Below are 15,676 nucleotides of genomic sequence, written 5' to 3'. Positions count from 1 at the left end.
ATTTTCCTCCTGGTCCTTTTTCCCTTCTTGCCAACTTCCCATCCTCTTTTCCCCTACTTTAGTAAAGAAGTTGGTGGCAACATCAGCTGTCTGTGTCCCATGCATACATTATATGGCTTGAACTGATGTCTACAGAAAAATAAACTCTTCAGTTTTTAAGAGTCAAACATGGCTGAAAAACATTAATAAATCAGCGCATGGGAATCTTGAAGCATAAAAAAATAAAAATCTGGCTAGATTTTCCCCTCAGGCCATGATACCTTTTCAGTAGATTGGAAGTGATTCATTTGAATAGATCTTTTATTTTATAGGGCATAGTCTTAAAGTGAAAAAGAGAGTTATCTGTGTTTAAGATGCTGCCTTAGCCACATGATCATGAAAGTCTGAGGAGTATAGAGCAAGGGCTTTTAACTTTATAGGATCCTCCCCCTCCTTGTTTGCAAATTCATGACATTTGCTGCCAGTGTATTCCAAGAGAAAAAAGAACATGTCATTGCTAGGGGACATCCTTTACTGTTACCTCTTATATGAAGTCAATGATTTCTAGGAAATACAAACAGCAACCTGTATCTGAAGTGGGTATGTCAGTGTGACACTGTGAATCACTGGGCCAGATTGTCACTTGGCAGCCTTCCCTTTCCGACATGCAGTTTTATGGGGAAGTCATGCAATTAAAATTTGCACACTATGGCTGAACTTCATTGCATTGAACTGTCTGAAGAACAACTAGGAACTTGGCTACCATGTCTGTGGGTATATGGGGGTGTATGTGTGTATTAATACATAAATATGTGTAAGTATGTAAATATATTTTACATAGATAGGATATTCTTTTGGGGATGAGGTGCTTATTTTTTGCTGAAGCATCAGGAATGCAGATTTCTCAGGTTTTCTGTGTGAACATGCAGTTCTTTGTGCTGGCATCTTATGAAAAGTGTGTAGTGGGTGGAACATACTCTTTGAATCTTGCACAATTGCAGGATAAAATTTGTCTATGTTCCTTCCTAGCTGTGTGACCTTGAATATAATCGCTTAACCTCTCTGTTCCCGCGATTGCCTATCCAGTAAAATGGGGATAACATTATGAATCTGTAGAACTGACATAAGGGCTAAAAAGTATCATGTGTGTAAGGATTCTCGTTCATAATGGGCCCTAGGAAAACGATAGTGTCTTCCTCATGGATAGAGAAGCTGAGGTCGAGGTGTGCTCTGAGGGATTTTTCAGGTGTGAATTGTTTTGCTCTTGGTCTTAGACTCCATGTTTGGATTAACTTTGTACCATTTCTGTCTTACGTGATGAGTGGTCCTCGTTGCTGTGGTCCATTCACAGGTAGACTTTTCCAGGTTGTGACCCTCTGGTCTGGCTGGCTGTGGACCCCGCCACACTCCGCATGTGCCCATGTGCTCAGTAGGGATTCTGTCAACCACTCGAGGTGACGCCACGTCCTCTTGGAAAAATGTACTTACTGTCTCACCTTACAGAAATATTCCCTGCAGAGTTGTGGGAACAATTTTTAATCAATGTGAACTTCTTCGAGCTTTTTAGGAGAAAGGTGTCATTCCTCCTGTTTGGCATCATTCTGGCAAAAATGATCTAAGAATACCGTATTTGTTCATTGAGAATACTGGGCCGTGCTGTCTTTTATAAATGTTGATTGCTTCTGTATGGCTTCACTCAGGTAGGTAGCTCTGAGCCAGCTGGAGGGCTATCCTGTGGCCTTGCTTTGGTCCTCTCTGCAAATGTTTATTTTAATAGTCCATGTCCACTTCGTCTTACTTATGTCCTGTAATATCAGATGCTTAGAGATCTCAAGGGTAAGGAGGCTAATTTTAGAGTGCCTTCAGGGTAGATGATATTTCAAAATGTGGAAGGGTGTTGGTAGGGCCTAACAAGACTTAGCTAACCTGGTCTGCTCCAAGTCACAAGAACATTCATTGGTGGCTCTTTGGTGGCAGTGTGGTGGTGATGGTGGCAGAGATGGAGAACATGTAAGTGGTTCTTGGGTAGGCCATTTGTGATTCTTCACCTTTCAAAGCAGATTACCCATGGAGCCTTATGTATTTAGTTTTACATTTTGAACATTTACAGAGACATAAAGAAATGTTTAATTCTTTAAAAAAATTATAGTTGCTGCTTTAAAATTGTGTGCAGAGACTTTTGAGGAGGAGGAAAAAAAAGTGACCATTGATTGCTTTATTTACTGGTGTTCAGATCTTTAGGATGATCTCAAATGAGAGCTTTTTGGTCTCAAAGGGTGGACCCCCAAATTAAAGAAGTAGCGGTAACTCTGTGGGTGTAATCTTTGGTTACAATAATGTGGAATGCCCTCAGGAAAGTAAGAAATGCTGGAAGACACAGGAGGGGTTGTAACTAGGCCTTCCTGGGCTGGCAGAAAAGCTCTGGGACTGGAAAGATCTTTCCATTTTCCTGGAGACCTCAGGCAGGGATAGTTTGGAGGGCGGGCGGGGACGGGGGCGGGGGTTGCGGTTTGCCGCCTTCATCTGTGCCAGTTCTTTCTAAGTTGTAAGATCCTTACTCATCTGTGACAACCAAGTTGTAGAAAAGTGATCGACTTCACTTGGGTCAGGTTCCTCATTTGCTCCCGGCCTCTAGTTTATCTTTAGAGTGGAATTCCCTCTCTGGTGAAGGCTCAGAGGCATAATGTATGTAAAATACCCAGCACCCTGCCAGGTACTCAGTGGACGGCCAGCCACCTCTGCAGTTCATTTGCAGTGATCAATTACTGGCCATCCACTGCCTCTGGCACAGATGGCTTGCTTCTTGCCATTTATCCGCTGCCTGGCTTTGCGCTCCTAGTTAGTAGTTGTGGGATGATGATAGAGCTGGAAAGAATTTAGTGTCTTCACTCTCATAAAATGTGTTTTATTGATGCTGTTATATTTAAGAACTATGTGCCCATTCATCTCTATTCATTCATCAACCATTTACTGAGGGCCCTGGGAGTACCTGGCATGCCTGCAAGAGTGCCTAGGTGGTCAAACCCAGGGGAGGTGCAATCTCTTAACCAGTTGTGTTAGCTCCTTTGTTTTGGTAATTGGAGTGATTATGGTGGAGATAGCTGTCCTTAACCACATTTAACTGCGCCAGAGGGTGGTGAACCCTTGGCTGGAGGCTGGATTCCTATTTAGATGTGTGTATTTCTGAATCTTTGTGTGTATGTATTTACAATATAATTTGCTAACCTTGTCGTTAATGCTGCTGGGGTGCGGAATCTGGCAGATCATTTAAATATTTACTCCAAAATATCTTGTTCTCTGTTGGTGTGAAGTCGAGTTTCCAGTTATTTTTAGGTCATTTTCATCTTAGCAACCCTGTTGGAGATGAACTAGACACACTGCTGTAAACTGTCCCCACATTTTGGTAGAATTTAATAAAGTAAAGTTGAATGGTTTGGTCTCAAGAGGCAAACAGACCATCTGGTTAGCAGAAGGGTTAGGTTGAGTATTGCATGGCTGCTGAGAGGGCCACAAAGCAGCCCTGACCAATGCACTGGTAATATGTCCAGTTGCTGAATGCATAAAGCATTGAAATGGTGCTTTCAAGTCTGCCGAGCCAGCAGTTCTGTTACCACCGCTGTGACGCAGGAGATAATTCAGCTGGGCAAGCGGCAGCATGGGGGTGGATCTACAGTACAGGATGTGTAATGTCAACATGAAGGATTGGAGCTGGCAGAAGGAAGGGAAGCACTCATTTCATGCCAGTGCAGGAAGCCTAGAGAGATGCTTCCCACCCCTCCACCTCCCCTTTGCATCTTGTCCTCTTCTGGAGCTTTCCTATGATGTGTTAAATGACTACCTTGTGTATGGTCCATGGCACAACTTCAGCTGATTTTCTGCCTCTTTTGGAATCTGTCAGCATAAATGGAGTGAAGCACATTCTGCACACATGTAGGGCGGACAGAGGCAGGAGTTCGCCACACAGCCTGGGAGGAAGAGAAAGGGCTTCATGAGGCCAGAGCATCTTTGCACTTGAGATGGAATCCCGTTGTACATCCCTTTGTGCTCAGCTTTGAGACCGGCCATCCGTTCAAAGGCTGCAGTCATCTCGGAGCATTGTCCTGCAGCTGTAGTCAGGAGAAGGCTGCAGAATGGCTCCAGAATGATTTTGCAGAAGCTCGGCAATTACATAATTGCTATGTAACTGGAGAGAGCCATCAGGGTTGTCTAGTTCTTCTGGAAAAGAAAGCTTCTACAGTTCGAGGGGGAGATTGTTTTCCCTTGTGAAACCTGAAAGCTGATGAGCAAGTACAGCAAGCCACCAGGCTGGAACGGGGTCCTCTCATGGGCTTGAGAGGGCACGAAATGCACAAGTACACTTGGCTGGACACTCAGTGGACTTCGCAGCTGTGTTAAAGGAGAGAGAGAGGGGGTGAAGTCACTGACACTTTGAAAAGTGGATTCTCATATCAGCTGAACTCGCTTCTCATACCTGGGACTCCCTTCTGTATGAAGGGAGTATAGAGTATTGAAGTATAGAGTATTCCAAGCTCCCGTTCCTAGGAATGGGACCAGCGGAGTTGCACTTGATCACCAAGAGCCCTCTCAGTTTCTGCTGCCTGCTTCTCAGAAGGATCTCACAGCCTCTCTTGAATGAATACTCCCAGATGCAGATCAGCAGAAGCCCTGTGAGACCTGCCTCTCATCAGCTGTTCCTAAATGCTGCAGCCCTCTTGGGTGTCAACTCCTGATATAGCGCTCGGCAGCCTTGGGGCTGGAGCAGACCCGACAGTTTGCCTGGGAAGACCTCACAGTCAGAAATGAATTCCTTCTTTCAGCCACCTTACCACTTGTTTTCCCCTGTGGAGAAAATAAATACTGAGGTGGAGTTGCTTAGATGTAGGCTCGAGGGTTGCATTAAACCAGTCAGAAAGCTTCATCAGATACATGGAGCAGTCACCTAAAATTAGCCACACCTCCTAACCCAAGTGTGGGTTTCATGTTTATTTATGTTAAGTAGCTCTAAATTTCACCAAACCCGCCTTTCTGGGGTCAGTTTTGTGGGGCTGGTAGAGTAGAAAGAGTGGTTGTTGGGGCACATTTTTATTAATGGCAGAAGCTAGGCCTTTCATAACTATGATACTCATCTATAGTTTTCTATTTCAGTGTGTTTATAGTTAGAACTTCAGTGTAAGGGAAAATTGTACATTGCAACTCCTTTGTGAATTAAAGAATAGCCAGCAAGCAGTATAAGGACTTGGACTTCCAACATGGTTTAGGTCCATAGATTCCTAGACCTTTTACCTTTAGACCGCTGCTTGACTCTGTACCCCCCGGGTTGAATGCTGAGGTTGACGGATGCAAAGAATTTCTCTCAGAGGTTTGAACCCTGTGAAATGATGCTGGTGGGTTTTTAAGGAGCTAGCCTATTGCAGCACCGAGCTTTTATTTTGTAGCAGTCTGGAAGGATATAGGATCACCCATGGTGACCCTTGTCTGCGTCATTCCTGGCAGGCCTTGGCATGCTCCAGCAGATGAGTAAGGACGAGGGCAATTGGCAGGAGGACCTGCTGAGTTCATCTTGCTTCATATCTTAGGAACTGGCCTGACCTTGTTCCATCATCAGTGTTTGGGCACTTTGAGAAACACTGGACCCTCTTTGAAGGGTCCTGGAGATTGTGTTGGGAGCAGTGTGCTCTCATACTGGGAAGGAACATCTGACTCTAATGCAGAGATCCAGCAGAAGGGAACCCTTTGCTATCAGTGTTTGGAGGCCCCCGAAGACCTTGGCAGTGAGGGCCATGATATGTAGTGGGAAGAACTTAGGCCACAGAGCCAGTGAGTAGCTGTGTGACCTTGAGTGAATGATTTAATCTCTGATCCTCAGCTTCCTGATCTAGAAAGAAAAACTCATTTTGTAAGCTTTTTGTGGGGAATAAATAAGATCACCAGTGTCAGCCTCTGCACAGCCTGATACATTGTGGGCACATAAAAAATACTAATTCCCTCTTCACCCACCCTCAAGTCTCTATAGAACCCTGATTGTAGGTAGGGCACTGTTGAACAGTGACTGTTTGATAAGGAGTCAGAACACACTTGAATCCACATGAGATCCCTGTGAAGGGGCTCCTTGAAGCTTGTCCTGGTGGGACTGATAAACATTTAGCTTCTTGGCTTTAGGAGCCAAGCAGTATCTTTTATTACATGGTGATTTTTTAAGAGCCAGGGTGCTCCTCAGTGAAACAGGACTCCAAAATCTGGTAAAGGGGAAGAAAAGTAACCTTAACCTCTGTTTGCACTATCTTGAACATTCTATGTAATAGATTATTTATTAAATTCCTTCGATGAAGTTCTGGTGTTTTCGTTTTGACTGAGTCCCTGAAAAGAGAAACCTGACGTTTCCTAAGAAGAGCACTGATGGGAGAGATTTGGGTATCCAGAATTCAAAAGATGGCCCAACATGCGTGACTCTTACGGGCTTCTTTTCTTTGGTCTCCAGCCTAGAGTGTCATTCCTTAGGTTGGTGCTCAGGGAAGCCTTGTTGACTGTTTCCCAGGGAAAAGACCTTACTTAGTTAAAATTTAGCTGTATCAATTCGGAAGGCCAACCACTGGTTTGTCTCATGGTCAGTTACTGAATGGAACCAGCCAGAAGCTGCAGAAGGGCTGTTGCAGGGTTTCATCTCTGTATGTCAGTGCCTTGCAGAGTGCCTGGCCAGATATAATCAGTGAGTATGGGCTGAGTTTTCAAAAGGTTGTATTGCTCCTAAATGTCTTGTTCCCCAAACACATCTAGCTTTCTGAAAACAATCATTTTCTCTTAGTTGCTTTTAAGCCGTGGTGGCTACTGAAAACCTCCTAGACATCCAGCATTCAATTTTAGTAAGTAGAGTTTTTTTAAATGGAGATTTGGCACTGACATTTTAATTGAAAAATGAGAATTAATATACATGCTTAATCAAGGGAAACTGCCCAACTCTACAATCTGTATTAAATATGTTTTGGAAGTAAGAATGTGTAGATTGCAGTCTAGGTCAAAGAAGCCAAAGAGAGTTTGATTGTTGGTAGTTTCTGAAGGCTGCTAATTTGAGCATGACGGTTTACTGGTAGGATCCTAAATGACTCTGCAGGCCATTGTAAAGTTAGATTTCTTAGAGTTGAGCCTGAAACATTGGAGAGGAAACGTTCAAACTCGGGAGTACTCAATGATTCAAGGCCAGTGGTTCTAGAGGAAATTCATTTGTTGTTTTATATGAAAAAAGAAGATATATATTTTCCCAAGACTTTATTTGGCTTGTCAAGCCTAAGTGGATCGTGGCATATATTTCATGGAAGCTCAAGGAATATAGAAAAGTTATAGGGAGAAAAGATGAGCATGCAGTGTTTCCTATTGTTTAACAGAATTGGAAGAATGAATCAGGGGAACCAGGATAGTAGACATGCCCCTTGAAGATGGTCAAGCAGGTTCAGAAAACATGTTTCCTCACCTTTGTCTTTGATTCCTGAACATTTCAGTAGAATGTTTAAACCACTGAAAGTCTAGGATGTGCAGAAGCCTTCTAGGTATGAGGTGACCTTGCACTATTAGAGAAACCCTTGGATCCTGTTAGTTCCAACCTCACTGAAGGACATATTCTGAAGAGCCAGCTCATTAAGCAAGCTTTTGAAGGGTGTGCGCTGCAGAGCAGTTTCCTGTTATTTGGTTAATGGTTGACCTAGTTCTATTGCCATATGCTTCCTGGAACGCATTCTAATATAAAGTATGTGTTAAAGCAAGACTAGGATAATAGCAGGAAAGTCAAAGCCTTTCTGAAGCAGAGACCCTGTGAATGTTGGCCCAGTGAAGGCAGAAGAGTGTATGAACAGAAAATGAAAAGACTTCTCTTCATGGTCTTATTTTCGGATTCTGATTTTAATCCTCCTATTGCATCCCAGTCTATTCTCAGGAGTTGCATTTTCCCAGGGTACCTCATACAGAAGCCCTGCATCTGTGTCCTTAGTTATTTCCTATGCATGCGAGGCGAAGTTTGACATTCAGGTACCCTGAGAAAAGTTATTGCTTAAAGGGAAGATATGATTTGATGTGCCTAAGGACAGTTGATTTTATTCTTGTGTTCTTATTTCTGTTTCTGTATGGCCAGCAAGGGATTAGTCCATCTTTTGGTCTGAAATTTGGTTGGAATCCAGTCTAAGTCTGAGACTCCTTTGAATTTTTTTTTTTTTCATTTTACCTGGACTCAGCAGCCTTGGTTGGTTCATTTAGATGGATAAGGGAGCCCACACAACCCCGGGGGCTGCTGAGCAAACTTTGCACCAGACACAGTGTTTGTTTTAACAGCTTCAGAATGTGAAGAATCTGTGGGTCTCATGTGCTGAGTGCTGGATATTTGGGTGGTGGTGGAGGCGACTGCTGTTCTCTTCGTTGCTCAGAAAGCAAATGTTTGAGGAACCACAAATGTGGGAATCAGGTGGGAGGGGGTGGACAGGTCCTTTTAAATTTGTTTTTTGGTTTTTGAATCACCATTAATTGTATAGAGCGGTGATTCCTACAAACTGGGCTGATCTTCAGAATCATTTGGAGAACTTGGAAACAAAAAAGAAGATTATTAAAAATAGATTTTCAGTTTCTACCATTGGAGAGGGATTTAGTAGGTCTGGGGTGGGACCCCAGAACGTGTGTTCTTTGAAGTCAGGTTTAGGAACCACTGGTCTCGGAAATCGTTAGGTTGGCACGGAGGAGAGAAGCAGCCCCTGGTGCTTTCCTGTCTCACATGCAGGATGTAGGAAAAGGAAAAGAGATGCTGTCAGAACTTGGTATTTGTAGCTGCTGATAATTTGAGCTATGGAATAGGCTTTCGTCTTTCCTTCCCCAGGAATTCAGTACCTCCAGGGCACCTTAAGGGTGCAGTATACCAAGCGCTTTAGGTTTGGAGAAATGTCATCGTAGTGGCAGGCCACTTACTATGCTTCACCACCACTGTTATCCCCCATCCCCCTTCCCCTCCCTCCGCCATGGAGGCCCATGTTAGCAGAATATCTGTCATTCATCAGTTAAATTGGATGCAGTTTTTTTTCATATTAGTACCTTTGGCAGAAACAAACGGAAGTTACATTGTGCTGATTTCTATATACAAAGAGATTGCTGCTGAGCCATCCAACTAGCTGTGTGTGTGTGTGTTCTGTTAACAATAAAGAGATGCACCTGTTGGCCAAGGGTTTGCTCCATATGACTGCCTGCCTGTCCCGTTCCCTCTGATATTGGACCATTCGTGGGTCACTGACCCATTTGTGAATCAGAATGACCTTGACTACAGGATCACCCTGATCTGGCGTCTAGTAATGTGCCTGATAAGTGATAGATCTTCAGTGCTTGGTTGGTGGACGAATGAATGAATGAACCAGTTAAGTAAACATTGTCCCCAACAGAGAAGAGGTAGCTTAGAGAGAAGATTCTGCTTCAAAGCAATGTGTTTGGTCAATGTAACCTTTTCAGGGTGTTTCTTCATTAATCTCAACAAAAAGGAAGATGCTCCTGTTGCAGAATTTGACTGATCACTTTGCCTTGCTTTTTCTCAGGAAGCCAATTATTTTTCTTTTTCAAAATTTTATTGGAGAGTAGTTGATATACAATGTCGTGTTAATTTCTGCTGTACAGCAAAGTGATTCAAGTATACATATGTGCATAGTCTTTTTCATATTTTGCATCATGGCTTATAACAGGCTATTGAATATAGTTCCTGTGCTAAACAGTAGGACCTTATTGTTCAGGAAAATTATTTTTTTCTTTATGGTGTTTGTCTCCCAAGTAATCATCAACATTATGGCAGAAAATCCCCCCACACATAAAAGAGTGGCTACAGAACAAATATTTTAAAGATGTTTGATGTTCTTTCTCCATTCTTCCTCTGAACTTTGAAGGTCTTCTTGTAGGGAGTGAGAAGCAGGTTGTTTTAGAAGCAGCAGAGAAGAAACAATTGAGTAGAAAGAAGAAAGTTGAATGTCTCTTCTTGACGGTCATTTGTTAGGAACCAAGAACAGTGATCATGGCCTCAGAACTCATGGTCATGTCCTTGGCATGCTTAGAAGCTCAAGAATGGAAGAGAGTCTCTTCAAAGTTATTTTGAGGAGTTGGACACTACCTACCAGGCTTCTAACGCTTACCCAAGTTAAGAGGTTGAAGTGCCTCCAAGGCTTTAAGTAGCAGCTGAACATGTGATCTTGTTAACCCCGAGATGTTGCTGAGCAGTGACTCAGATCACTGTGGCAAGCGATCCTGGCCCATTCCAGCTGCCCCAGCAGAAGTCAGCATGAGGTCACCCTTCAGGCATATGGTACAGAGCTCATGCCCCCATCAGGACTTTAGAACCAAGACAACCTGAATTGGCTCTTCTGTACGAGGGACTGCTGTTGAGGACCGCTTGGTGCTTGGGACCCATCTGATTCCTCAGTGTTTCCAGTTCCTTTCTCCATCCCTGACCCTCTCCCCTCACACACACCACCCGAAGACACAGGGAAGATGCCAGACAGAGTCCTCACAGTGCTTTGCTCTTTGGATGTCTCCTCATCTAGATAGACGGAGGCTTGTGTTTGCCCCCGGAGAAGGTAAAGTATCTTCAAGGTCGCCTGACAAATGTGCGATGCCTGTTTGGAATCAGATAACAGCCTTGAACCGTTTGGCTTTTACTAAATACTAATCAACTCATACCCAAGGTGCTGGCATGTTGGTCTTCTCAGGAGAGATGACTCATGGAACGTCTTCGATTTTGTACAAAAGGCAGAATGAGGGGTGGGGTGGCAAGAAGATAGCTGAGGTGGTTTACTCACCAGACCACCCTTGAAACTTTCTCTGCCTTTTCATGATGACTCCAGTGTGTTTGTGTAAATCTGAAATTATTTTGAAGCTTGAAACATCTTTCTGTTGAGCCGAGTAAATGTGTGTCTGTTTCGAAAGTTGATAATGACTCAAGGGTTTCCAGCTCTCAGGATTCAAGCCACTGCATGTTGGCAGTGACATTGGATCCCAGTTTTATAAATAAAATGCTGGGGTGCCGCCTGCAGGATCCAGACATAGTCTGTGAGCACATTCTAAATCTTGACCCATGGGTACACAGCAGGTGTCAACTACAAAAAACAGGAGGAGATAGGGTCCAAAAGGGAAAGGAGTTCCTGTCTTTCTGCCTTGAATGTCGTCACTGGTTATATTCAATGGGACAACATCTCAGGCTAGAAGACGCCCATGAAATCATCGTGGCCAATCCCTGTATTGTGCATTTCTGGAAAGGCTACGGTGATTTGTCCAAAGTCCACAATGTAAGGAGTTAGTTAAGAAGCCTGAGATGGAATTCAGTTTGCTGTCTAGACCATCTATGCGTATTCCCCTACCATAGTGCTGGCAAAGAGCTTCCAGTTCTTGTGCCAATTTTAAACGATTGGTGGAGACTGCCTGGAGCCCCACTTGGAGGAGTCTGTGCCTTGCCTAGGCTTGTTGGGAAAGAGTGTGGAGATGAAGCAGAGAAGGAGAAGCCTGCAGGAGAGGGGAAATCCTTGGTGGGGGCACTTCTCCGTAGTTGCAAGTATGTGTTTTAAAGTCACAGACTCACTCCCTCCCAAGTGCCTACTCTCTCAATTCATCCCACCCTCCCCTTTTCCCACTGTGTCCACAAGTCCTTTCTCTGTGTCTGTGTCTCTATTCCTGCCCCGCAAATAGGTTCATCAGTCCCGTTTTTCTAGAGTCTATATCATACTTGTGTTCAGTCTTGTCTGACTCTTTATGACCCCATGCACTGTAGCCCACCAGGCTCCTCTGTCCGTGGAATTTTCCAGGCAGGAATATTAGAATGGGTTGCCATTTCCTACTGCAGGGGATCTTCCAACCCAGGGATAGAACCTGAGTGTGTTGTGTCTGTTGAATTGGCAGGTGGATTTTTTTTTACCATCGCGCCACCAGAAAAGCCCCAGATTCCATATATCTGTGCATCAACGCTATCTTCTTCTTTGTTCTTACATATTGTCCACAGTTTGCCTTTCATTGCCAACCTGCTGGAAGGGACCTCCCAGAACATCTACATTAAATCCCTTCCCTCTGTAGATGGTTCAGGAAGGTTGTAAACTTGTCCAGGGTCAAGCAGTTAAGTTGCAGAAGCCAGCCAAGCTAAGATCCCTGGGTCCTGACCATCATGGCGCCAAGATATTACTTGATAGTCTTCCTACCTGTTAGATGAGATTTTGAAAGTAGATGGAACTTGGAGATCATTTATTTAATCTCATTTTATGCCAGAGAAATTGGATCCAAGATCGAGCACTTGCCCAATGTAACTAAGTTGTTGAGAAGCACAAAAACCCTCTAGATCTTGAGGAACAAAGCCAAACCCACAGTGTACACTTTGTTTCTCTCTCTTTCCTTTATTTTAATGAGAAACATGAACTGTTGATCACAGAATCCACCGGGGGCATGATTGCCTTGCCTCATGTTGGAACCTGTAGATGTTATACCGATAGAATGACCAAACTGTCTTTAAAGAGGACTTTTAGAAGTTATTTTTCGGTAGTTGACGTAGTAAATTTGGAAGGAAAAACTTTGGTCATAAATTTTCTTGTGATGTGACCCCTCACGAGGTTTTAAATATAAGTTTAGAACCCTTTCTGCTGCCAAAGATGAGCTGTCATTAGGATCAGTGGTAGGTATAAATGTGCCTGGGAATTTCAAGAGCATTGTGAGTTTGTGGCTGTCAAGCCCAGCTCTGGGCAGGCAGGGGAGTGGTGGTGTATAGATGCAGCTTTGTTTATCTGCAGGGTGTGGATCATTGACTACCAGAACTCTGCCATCGTTTTCTTGTGTATGAACAAAGTGTGATAATACTTTGCCCGGAACCGGGTCAGCATTTGGCAGGGAGGGAGCTCTGTTTCACAGGCAGAGCAATCTGTTAACGTGTAATTTGAGATCACCGCTATTGATAACAGCATAGTAAGGGCTCTGTGATTTCTCATGCAGGTGCCTCCGCTGGCCCCTCTTGGCTGGTCTGGAAAACAGAATTGAGGCTTTCCTGTATTTTAGCATCTTCAGCGGCCAGTAGCTCCTCTTAAGCAATGCCGCTGCCGGCTGTTCCCACCGGCCATCTCACATGTATCCCTGTTCCTACCGTGTTAGCCAGTGAATAGGGAAAGTCATCCAGATCTTGGTATTCAAAAGAATGTTGACTTCCAGACCTTTTGGCAAGTAGGTGAGGTAGCCACCTTGGTGCTTTTGCCCTCCGCTGGAACATTTCCTTTAGAAACATTGCCGCTTTTAGAATCATCAATAAAAAAACGTTTCTTTAGCTCCTTCTGGAACAGCCATCTAACCTTGAGCCTTTGTTTTGGAAGATAATGGTCTAATTTCTGCACAAACCCGGGAAACAAACCACTCTTAAATTTCTTTCCCTCCCAGTCGGTTGTTTCAGCCAAATGATCCCCTTTCACTTTAACAAAAAGATTCCCTTTCTAGTTTAAAATATTCCGGATATGCTTTAACTTGCCTTGGGGTCATAGCACTTGTCTTCCAGGACTGATGAGTCTTGTCAGTTGCCCCAGGGTGAGAACTTTAATAAGCAAATTGCACACACCTGGTTTTGCAAAATATTGGCCTAATGGGGCACCTAGGTGGAAGTCAGTACTTCCCCTCCCTCCATACACACCCTTCCTCTGCACCCCCTTTAAAAGAGAGGGCTCAGAAATTGAGCCTCCCTGCCATTTGTCTTATAAAACTTGCCTGTCTCTTTGCTCCCCTGTTGGGATTGTTAACAAGCTCAGGTTGCTGCCATCCCCGCTGCTGTCTTTGGATTTGAAAGTCATGCCCATGGTGGGATATGGGATATGGAGCGCCAGTCCATTTAAAAGGGAACAGGGCTGCTGAGCGCTGCTTTGTCAGGTTGTGCAGCCCCTGCCCTGCTCTTTGATTTGGGGTTGCCCTTGGTGCTAGCATAGTCTTTCCTGGCTCAGGCTCTTGGCTCGTTGAAGAAAGAAAGCCTGGTAACCTGACTTTGAAGGCTAGACACCAGACTTACTTGTGTTTTACTCATTCATTTTGTCATCCATTCAAGCATTTACTGAACGTTTGTGCTAAACGTTGGAGATGGACAGAAAGACCAGCTCCTGTCTTCTAGAAGCTCATAATCTAGTGTTTCTATCTCCCATAGTCAGCAGGTGTAACGCATCGCCACACCTCGTAGGGTGCACCGTCATGAATTTTCTTGGGCTTCTGTGCTCTTTCTATTTGCTGAAGATCAGCCCCCTCAATAAAGAGATTGGATGTCTTTCTTGTGATCTATTCTTTCAGATATGTCAGGACAGCCAGGTGATCAGAATGCAGGATCAGTTTCTTAAGAAGCTGCACGTGGCATTGATGTAGAGGTATATCCATACCAGTGAATGGACATCACCCTCCCCTTGAATGCTTTATGCTCTAGACTGATTTCTGCATTGACTGTGTTCCTTCTGCCTTCTTCTAATATGCCTATAGGATTCTCTGTTGTGGTTAAGTTGCTGAGTCGTGTCTGAATCTTTTGCCCCCCCCCCGCATGGACTGTAGCCCACCAGTAGCCTTAGGCTAGGCTCTTTCTGTAGAGGGCAACCTCTGTACATGTCATTGCTTGACATTCTGCTAAAAGTTGATAAAAATCTGGTGACAGCACGCAGTTTTTTAGGCAATTAAAACCACGTATAAGGCTTCCCTGGCTCTGAGTGGGCTATGGATGACCTTCCTCTTCAAGTTTGTTGTCAGTCTGTGTTCCAGCCTTATTTTCATGTATGTACCTCAGAAATTCCAGTCATCACCCCAGCAACCCCTGAAGTACCTCTTTCAGGAACAGTGGAGATTTTTCTGGTTTCTTGCTTTGGAGGAGTTTCCCAAACATCTTTAGGAAAATTTGTTCATCTACTTCTAGAGTCCCTTTTCAGGCATATAAAAAGCTAGCATACTCTATAGCACATGAAACAGTTCAGTTAAATAATCTATATCTATATTCCACAGTTCTCTGTGCCCACAACCACAATGGGTATTCATTGTTTTATTATGTGATTAGGCTAAACACTGTTTGTGATGAGAAATAGTCGAGACTTGTCTCCACTCACGGGGCTACATTTTCGCTTACCTTCATTGTAAGGGTGAGTGTCTCAGGCTAGCCCAATGTGTCCAGGTCAGAGGGCATGTGCTTTGCTATGGAATTCCAGAGGTCACTCTCTGCCTTTGTCCTCGACACCAAAGCTCATGTCACTTGCATCATGCTGTGACATGAAACAATATTGCATCGTAGGGAGTGCATAATGGGGCTGTGTTGTCCAATTATCATGAGATTACCAAATACTTTTGCCTGGAAACTTGCCGGCAAGAGTGAACAGAGAGATGCCCCAAGCCACTTTCTCATCTTTATTCCTTAAGACTAAATGGCATTCCTAATATCCTCTGTACCTTTCTAGTTAAGTAAAAGGATGAGGCCTTTTTTTTTTTGGGAGGAGGGGCACAAAGAATGTGGCTAGTGCAGGAAATCAAGATTTTTTTTTTAAGCTAATTTGATGAGAATTAGTTTAAAAAGTCAAAAAGGTGGGGCAGAGAATACACTGGCTCGAAAAGGAGATGATGGATTTCTAGGAAATGGGAGATGGAGATAATTACCATATTGAAGAAAAGTTCTTGCTGGAATAAGAGTACTGAAGAAGTAACAAAAAGAGGCAAAAGAAAGCAT

General features: G+C 43.9%; 1 protein-coding gene across 10 annotated transcripts in view; it reads left to right on the top strand.

Moving 5' to 3' along the window:
- Window positions 1-15,676, top strand: part of ZNF462 (zinc finger protein 462) — a 157,654-nt gene that overhangs the window by 15,312 nt on the left and 126,666 nt on the right. The window contains exon 1 of one of the 10 annotated variants that reach the window (XM_070375162.1): window positions 10,148-10,559. The exons of the other annotated variants lie outside the window; for them this stretch is intronic. The gene's annotated coding sequence lies outside the window, so the exon portion shown is untranslated. Of the gene's footprint in view, window positions 1-10,147; window positions 10,560-15,676 lie in introns of those variants that run through there. 10 annotated transcript variants of the gene reach the window in all.

This window comes from Bos mutus, chromosome 8 (genome assembly GCF_027580195.1).
Source record: "Bos mutus isolate GX-2022 chromosome 8, NWIPB_WYAK_1.1, whole genome shotgun sequence".
NCBI lineage: Eukaryota > Metazoa > Chordata > Mammalia > Artiodactyla > Bovidae > Bos > Bos mutus.
The sequence above is the reverse complement of the archived record's forward strand: the minus strand, read 5'-3'. Positions and strand labels throughout refer to the sequence as shown.